The sequence below is a fragment of the Drosophila persimilis genome, unplaced genomic scaffold (assembly GCF_003286085.1).
Source record: "Drosophila persimilis strain 14011-0111.01,24,50 unplaced genomic scaffold, DperRS2 tig00000000-arrow-pilon, whole genome shotgun sequence".
NCBI classification, from domain to species: domain Eukaryota; kingdom Metazoa; phylum Arthropoda; class Insecta; order Diptera; family Drosophilidae; genus Drosophila; species Drosophila persimilis.
The window spans coordinates 1,549,021-1,558,174 of record NW_020825288.1 but is presented as its reverse complement, the minus strand read 5'-3'; positions in this window follow the sequence as shown (position 1 = coordinate 1,558,174).

The window sequence follows — 9,154 nt, the reverse complement described above, 5'->3', positions numbered from 1 at the left end:
AAGTGCTGACAGCTGTCCGGGGTTGGGGCCCCGGAGGCCCCAAGTGGCAACGAGTCCATTCATTAGCAGTACTATTTGAAACAAAATCCAAATTAGCCCAATCTCGTTCTTGGGTGCTAGGGGGTCTGCGGCACACACTTTTAAAATTGCTCATAAACTTTTTCAATTTCCACGAAAAAAGCAGCGCAGCGCAGCGCAGACCAAAAGCGGAAACAGTAGAGCCAGAAAACCGGAAAAACAAGCAAACTTGCTGAGTGCTTAACCAACATACTGAAAATGTAGACATCAACTGCACACTTGGCCCCGGACACGGACACGGACACAGGCAGGGATACGGATACGGATACGGAGACGGACCCGGACTTCGATATGAGTGGCCCAAATGAAGTGGAACTTTGGCCCCAAACCCTAAGTCTCAGCCGCTCCAACCACACTGAAGCAATTTTATGCGCAATGCGTGTCCCGAGACCCTACTGCATGGCAAACCCCAATCGAAGATGGAGTGGAATGCCAACAATCGGCAGCACAAACCGAAAAACAACCAACATCTGACCGTGGTGGTGGTGGTGGTGGTGCAAATGCTTCCCCTTCTTTGGCAAACGCAAAAGTCAATTGTTTTGTAGTCTCTTGGGTGTGGATGGGGTCATCGGGCAGGGCACTGGGACTGGGACTGGGAGGGACTGGATGTGGCATGCGATGATTGCACAAATTTGGAATTGGTTGGCATAATCAATTCCTCATTCTCGCATTCGCATTCCACACTAAAGTTGTATGGTCGATTGTCTGTGGAAAATATATTCATTTACATCATTATCCTGACTGTCTTCTATGGATTTAATTTGTCCCTGGCCAGATATCTAATCTATCAATGAACCCTTTTCAATCAGTATCAGTTTCAACTCCCTTCTCCAATTAAAAGTTCAAACAACATAATCAATTTTAAGCTTAAATGAAATTAGTTCTGTGAGGCTGAATATTTGCAATAATAATACAATTAAGTTGTAAAAATAAAATAGTTTCCGGTTCGATTTGAAACTTGCCTGGGAAATCCTTTAAGCCCAAATGGATCGCATGATGGCTGGGAAAATTCCCTTTATCATCATTATCATCATCATCATCGGCGTCATCATGAGCCGGTTCTTCAACCTGCGAAAACTGCTTCAGTTTAGGGCTCTTTCTCCGCTACTTTCTGGCTTCTGGGGCAACTTTAATGCTCTACACCTTTTCCATGTGGCAACATCGTACACTTTTGATGGGAAAAGTTTAATAGCTTTCGACAATAAAACTTCACCTATTATGTAACAAAGCCCAGAACAGAGGAGAACGCTTACCAAGCAACTCCTCCCCCTCTTGGCCCTCTAGCTCTCTAGCTCTCTAGCCCACTACCCCTCTAGCTTGTCGATCGAATCGTGGACTAATGGAGACGGAGAGACAGGGGCAACGCAACCACCAACCTGCACACCACACTACTATTCCGAGTCCTGTCCTAGCTACAACAATACTTTATTGGCTGCTATAAGGAGGTACTACGTATACGAGGCGGAACGAGGAGTCTTCATTACCATGCGGCACATGAGCATGAGGCATGAGGGGCCAATGGCCCTTAATTCCGTTTCTTCCAATCGCACTCCCAGTCTCTCAGTCTCCCAGTTCCATTCCCAATCCTCAGTCGCAGTCCCAATTCCTTAGTGGCTCTGGCTTTTATTGCGCTCTGGCTCATTGCCTTCCAATATTAAATTTCGGCTTAGCCGGGTTAAGGTCTCCTTCTGGCCCTCCTTCTTATCTCTGAGTTTGCATCTGGCCATGTTTGCTTTGGCTTTGCCTTCAGCTTTGGCGCCTTTCCGGATGATGGCTCTATTTCCTCTGATCATGAATGCCCATGCATATAATTAAATTTTTCGTTAACATTTTCGGCGAATGTTTATTAAAATTGTTCTCTCGAATGTTTCGCACTTTGCGTCTCCCGTCTCGATTTTTAATGAAAAAATTGCCCGAATAGAAAGCGAAAGCTAGTCGAGGATAAACTTTTTTCCTGCCAACTCACTAATGTTGTTTTCTCCTGGTTTTTGCTTTCTTGCTTTCCTGCTTTCTTGCTCGCGCATTAAAAAACTTTGGCATTACTTTTTGCCTGATGATGGAAACAATTTGCAATGCAAAAAGGGGGAAAGTAGGCAAAGCAAATCCAAAGCCAAGGCTAAATGTAAAATTGATTGTCATTATAATTGTAAATTGTTTTCAAAAGTAGACATCTCAAATTGGGAGTATCTCCTACAAATCTAGCCAGATTCTGGAGGTAGTACGAGTATTCTATTCTGATTTGGGTCTGGGCAGAAAATTCAATTTCGGCAGCTCATGCGTTTAATAAGTTTTCCGTTTCCATTGCCCTTTCCCTTTGTGTGTTTGGCTTGATGAGAATGTATAGTACAGTATGCAGTCCGAATCTTTGAGCTCAGTCCCTGTTTCGGTCCCCACTCTCTCGGCAGTCAGCCAAAAACGTATCCTTTTAACCCATTTAAGTTATCCCTGCCACGCAGCTGTCACAGTCTAGCAATTTGGGGGCCCTTTGTCTTTGGATTTGGCTCCGGTTTCGGCTCTGGCTTCGGCTGCCCAGGTCCCCAGCTTGGGTCCTGTCGAAGGTCATCTCCTGACACCCACACAGACACAGCTCTGCGCGCATTACTGTAAAATTTATTGTTTCCCAATATATGCAAAAATATTTTGTCAGAGAGCAGCATTCCCCGACATACACATACCATATAAATGTGGTGGGGAGTGTCTGTATTGCGGTTGCCGCAATTGAATGTGTCCTGGGTGTTATTGCTGTTGTGGTGGTTGAATGTTTGTCTGTCAGTCACTAGGGAAATTTTGTCAGTGCCGTTGCTGCTGGTTGCTGGTGCTCTTCAAACAGCTCCACGGCGCGCAGTCCTGCCACACGTGCGATGTCCATGGCAATGCCACTCACGATGTTCGTCGTACAACAGTATCGTATCGCTTGCCGCAGTGCTGCTGCCGTCTTCTGCTGCTGCTGTTGCTGTTGCTGCTTCTAACCATGACAGACATATTCAAAACGAGTGCCCCTCCATGGCATGCCCTGCCTTTGGAGTGGCACAACTTTACACATTTGCCAATTTATTTATAGCGCCACATCCGAATCTGGCATCAGAGGGAGCCCCATTGGCCATGTTTATGCGCCTGCAATATCATGAAATGGAGGAAAGTTTTAGCACAAGCCTCGTTTGCTTAACTGCAAAGGCAATAGTCTGAAATGTCTTTGAATATAGGGTTAGTGAGAGTACTTAATGCTACTTGGGTTTCAAATAAAATCGAATGGGTTTCTTCGGAGGAAAACCCCACGGCACCTGTAGCTTTAAATACTATCTTTATCATGGAGAACCTTGACTGAATCCTTGTCTTCGATAACTCTACTTAGGATCCTGCATAAACCCATCTGATTTTTGAGCACGATGCCTAGACACATGGAAACAAATGCTGTTTAACCGCGTTTGTTGCGGCAGATATGAATGCAGATGCGGGCCAGCGATATGCTCAGACGGGAATTAAATGATTCCCGCTTTGGTTGCGTGATTCTCGACATCGTTTCGGTGTTTTTTGGAGTGTTCGAAATCGATTTATTTGAATGGCTTTGAAACAGGAGACGTATTGATGGCCTCCTTTGAGTCGTATGTGCTGGATTGACGTGTGTATGGTTTTGGCTTACTAATTGTTTGCTATACGACTGTCTGCCTTTCTGGCTGGTTGGCTGCCCAATCGAATAGCCATTGGTTTTTGTCTTGAGCAACTTTACAAGCATTTATCCAAATGAAATATTTAAGAAATCAGACAAAGGACAAATCGACTGTCAGAAGCCTGGCAAAGAATACAAAATCCAATTTATTTTGCCGACAATTGTCCAAGGTCCACCAAAAGGATCAATATCAATTGAACCATCATCATGTGTCAGTGTGTCAGTGTGTGTGTGTGTGTGGTCTTCCTGTTTTCTTTTCATTCGACAGTCAGAGACTGCATTGAGACTTCATTTTCCGCACTGCCAATTGCAATTGGACAAACCATTTGCCCTTCCTTCCGCTTGGGGGGGCGGGAGTGTATTGTATGTCCTTATATCCTTTCAATACTCGCATCATCGAGTGCTATGCAAATGCTCTGGATTCTGGGGACCAACTTGTTGTTCAATTTAAACGCTGGCCGTTTAAAAGTTAAAATCGTTTCCTATTATGACGCTATTATTTTTAGCAAAAATTTCACTAAGCGGCTTAAATGAATTTTCCAACTGTTTGAGCCAGGCACCATCCACCACACAAAACAAATTTCAAACTATGTATTTACTTAAGGCATCAGCCATCAGGCATCAGATTGTGTTGCCATTGTTGTTCGGGGTTTCTCTCATCCTCCTCTGGGCATGGAGCAGGAACAGAAGCGGCTGAAAAGAATAAGTTGACACATTTTCTGATTGTTTACAAATTTGGGCAGTCATGCAGAAGCAGCCGGTCCTTGCCAGGGAAGACCTTGCCTCGACCTCGTCCGTCTCCTTTTCTTGGTTTCAGCCTCAGTCCCAACCTTAGTCTCATTCTCATTCACGTTCTAGCCCGTACTCGGGCTCTGGCTCTGGATCGGGCTCGGGCTCGACAAAAACTTAATCCAAACTTTGCATAAAGGCATGTGGCAGGGATTTATATCCACTACAATATAGGTTTTTGGGCTTGCTTCTGCCTCTACGTATATCCATCCTTTCGCAGGCTTTCTTTCTCGTGAGTGTGTGTGTGTCGTGTGTGGGCGAAAGCCGACGAAAACTTGGCCCGGGCAAGGGTTTAGTTTTTCGTCCGTTTTCCAACAAAAATCGCAAACATGAAAGCAAAGATTTAGTGCGTGTCGGCATGAACTTGGATTGTGTGCGGCTGTATTGTTGTTGGCAAATACGGACAGGGGCTGGCCTCAGACAATGTTATTCCAGAGAGTTCCTAAACTGAAGCATATCTCTCGCCCAATTTCTGTCGCAAGTTTAAGCCTGTCCCTACGTTAGGCAATGAATATTTATAGGACTTGAAAGGCTATACATCCCTGAGTCTCTGATGAGCGTGGGAGAATGCACAGGGAATGCAGGTGGGAGGAGGTTCTAGTACCCAAACTTACCTTTAACTAACCCTTCACCTTTGGCCTTGTGCTATCATATCCATGACCTAAACTAATCTTGTTATGGATACATATACAAAGTAGCTTTGGTACCACTTAAAGGATACAGTAGTATAGAATTTTCTGTTTATTTCGTTTTCGCTTCAAGAGAATCACGATCGTTTATATCAATTCAATCTTATATCCATAATATCCTCTATGATTAACTGAGAGATGCATTGGTTTTTATGACGTTTGAACGTTATATGCGATACAACACCTGTTCAATCTTCGTTTTCTGGGTGGTATATATACACCAAAAACCGCACTCAACCATACTTCATCCTGCTTATAGCTTATGTTCATAACCCCTACCGTCCCCAAACTCAAAGTCAACCTTCGTCTATCCAGAACTATCCAGCTTTAATTCTCTCACCTCTCACGAACATCTGGCCACAGCCACAGCCTCCTGCCAAGAAGCAGGCAGGCAACATGTTCTTCCCGCCTGGCAACAAAATTAATTGGAAATCACAATCATGGCAAAGCAGTTTCACACCTATGCAGGCTGTGCGAGATCTGTGTGGCTGCGTGGGTGCGTTTATGACATCGATTGCCCGCACGCACACTCAAGCCGGAGGAGCCGGCACACACCGATAGGCACTCACACGGATAGGCACTCGGAGAAAGTGTTTTGTGGCAGAATAAACCCAAAGGATTAATTAAATAATTTATATGTGCTTTTGTTCAGACGTAAGTTGATTAAGCCATGCCCAGCACTCACTTACACACACATGCACACACACATATCTCTCTCCCAAAAGCGCATAAGAGGCATAATGGATAGTGTGTGTGCGTGTGACAGCCTGTCAATGGCTTTTATGGCACACGGTTGCACAAATTGTCGAGCAGTTAATGATAGACAAATGTTTTGGGTCATGTTTGACTTCAGCAAATGTCAGTGACACCGAACAAAGCGCGGGAGGGGAGTCTGGGGCTTCGTTTCAGGCGTCTTTGTCTTTGATTGGCCAATATGTATATCCGAAGGGCGCAGACACGCGCCAACACGTGCCAATTAGTAGCAAAACACCTGCCTACCGTACACCTGGAGGCCTGGGCCATTGGCAGATAATTGCCCCAAATTCTGCCCCAAATTGAGACAAATCACGGCTCGTGGGCATTCCATTTGATCCGGCAACAGTTTAAATTTAAATTAAATTTGTTTAATTAACAAGCTTCGGGTGTGATTTGATTGGAATGCTGTTCCGTTACTACTATCTTCTACCTGCTACTGTTTTCCCATTCACACCCAATTGGTGTCTAATTTATGTCACCACCATCAACATCATCATTATCATTATCACAAACAGACCCCAGCCACAGACCTACCACAAAGGCAAACAGAGAGACATTGCCTGCCCCTCACGAAGGAGTGTCAATTAGGTGGGATTTGCCCACCCGCAGATGTGAGGATCTGGCTAAACACTGCGGGCTAAATATCGATTAAAAGCGGGAGGATGGTGATGCCCTACTCATAGGATATGTGGGTACTTCGGTCAAAGTACTCTGGGATTTCTAGCTAATCCTTCGATATTTCGACTTTATATTGCCCTGCAGAAACCAGAAAGGATTCTAATTATCGCCTATCCCATAGTCAGTATACAGTTCCTGTTTTCACCCTAAAAGACCAACCAAATGAAGAGCAAAGGGATTGACTTTGAGTTCCTGAACTTCTCCCCCTTGGACTTGTTGAACGTTCTTCCACGAATAGCACATTGTTGTCCCATTAGTGAAATGTTCTGTGAATGAAATTTTAATCAACTTGAATGGAGAACTCGCAGAACAGCGGCAACAGCCTCAGCCTCAGCGAACAGGCGGCTTCAAAGGCTTCAATTAAGCCCGAAACGAGTCCGAGTCTGAGTTCGAGTCCGATTCCGAGTAGCTTCCACTTCCGCAAACGCGACAAAGCGACAGTGCGACAATGGGATTCTCGGCTGTTTAAGTGCGACAAGCGGATATCCGCTTGCCGTTCAATGGAGCCATGGCTAAACAATAAGGGGGCCAAATACAAAGCAGCCGCCAAACAGTTGAATGGAAAATGACAAAACAGGACTTGAAATTTGACAAGTCAAGAGGAGGATGCCAGCCTGCCCCATGCCCCATGCCACATGCCCCATCTGTGCAGCAGGAGCAGAAGCAGGAGCAGGAGCAGAAGAGCAACATTGTTTTTAATATCCGCTAAAATTGTTGTTTATACAATGTCGTGGGGAATGAGTCGTCGCATAGTTGTCGCAGGACTGGGGTCCCCTCCCCGTCTTTGTTGGGGCGTTGTGGTCGGGTTTTTGTGGGGCCTGTGGAGAGGTTTTGTTGGTGGCGGCCACCGCTACGTGGGCAACGGGATGCCAGAGGATGCCAGGAAATGCTAGGGAGTGCTGCCTCTGGCTCTGGCTCTGGCTCTGGCTGCAATAATGCAAATTGTAGTTGATTGCCAGCCCTCGTCCGGGCGTCCTAAATTGTGACTTAAAGCATTTGCATTTGTCTTTTTTCAGCACCAAAATTGCAGCAAAGCCGAAGCCAAAGCCTGACCTCATTCTGTAAATTCCCCCTCAAAGTTCAGCTCGAAACTGCATATAAATGGGCGGAAAGATGTGCTTCTGTAATGCCACTTTAATATCATCCGAGAAACAGTTTAAAGTCTGCTTATACTCTGATTTGAGATTCGGGATCCGCAGCTTTTAGTGGAACCCTCGTGGAACAAACTTGCCCCAACAGCTTGCGACTTTGAAAACTTTTGACTTTCGGTTTTTCGTTCCTTGGGGATTTATATGCAAGTTTTCTCGGTAATTGAGTATAATGTTGCATTAATTATTTACAATTGTTTCGACACGAAGCCAGCAGCAGCAGCAGCCAGAACAAAACTTATAAATACTTTGAGGATAAATTGGAGCGTTTGTTTTGGAGCTGTCCGGCGAAGGCCGCCGTTCCTTTCTCCTTTCCTCGAAAACTTTTCACTCAAAATGTATTCAAATCATTTCTGTTTAATTATTTAAAGAATACTTTGATTTTGCTGCAATTAAATTCACTTTCAATGTACACAAATGTGTTGCTTCTTTGTGGCCGTATCTGTTTCCATGGGGAGTGTCCTTGTGCGTGTGGCGTATTGTATTTTCTTCCAGGGAGAAGCCAACAATACTGTTTCACATGTGTGTCAAAGCTTTTCCATGAGCTGTTCAGACTGTGTCAGAATTGGATGGATGTTCGATCTATGTTTGAGTCACTCTTTAGTGAAGGAACTGAAAGCTGTGTCCATTCAGTGAGCTTCATGAGCTTGTTAATATTTTTGGGCATCTGGTTAGACATCTATAAGTATAGTGTTCCATAACTTTAGTTTTTACGGCTTCACACGTGCTTCAATAAAGTGAGAACCCCAATTAAACTACAAAAGACCAGTTACCCTTTCGGTTTTTCTGCATATTTAGTAACAATTGTTTAAATAGGAAAACTTCTGGCATCCCAAAGGTCCAAGTAGTACAAATAAATATGCCTTTTGAAAGTAATTTACATATGGGCTGGCTCTTTTTGCCCGTATTTGCCCGTAACTAGAAATATTTACCAGACGGTCGACTTCATTTGAAAATGGTTGCGAAGAAGGCAGAAAGCCGAAAAAGCTGCTGGCCAACAGTATGAAAAGTCAGCAGCGACTGAGCGATGGCCGTATGCCAAATTGTGTAGGCCTCAGTGCGTATACTTAATTAACTACTACATATGGTAGAACATGTATTCTGGGGGTGGGTTTAGGATCTAAAAGTAAGTTTGGTTTTTGGGCCTGATTTTTTGCAAATATTTAGTTAGGTCCCTGGGGGATGTTCGTTTCAAAACTAATTAAATATGTAGTTTGATTTGAGGGCAAAGGCTCGGCCTATAGCTGCCGAATGTTGTGCAAATATTTGCCCAGGTCCCTGGTCCCTGGTCCCTGGTCCTTGTACGAATGCAATTTGAATGCATACAAGGTGTCCCATGCAAAAGCGCA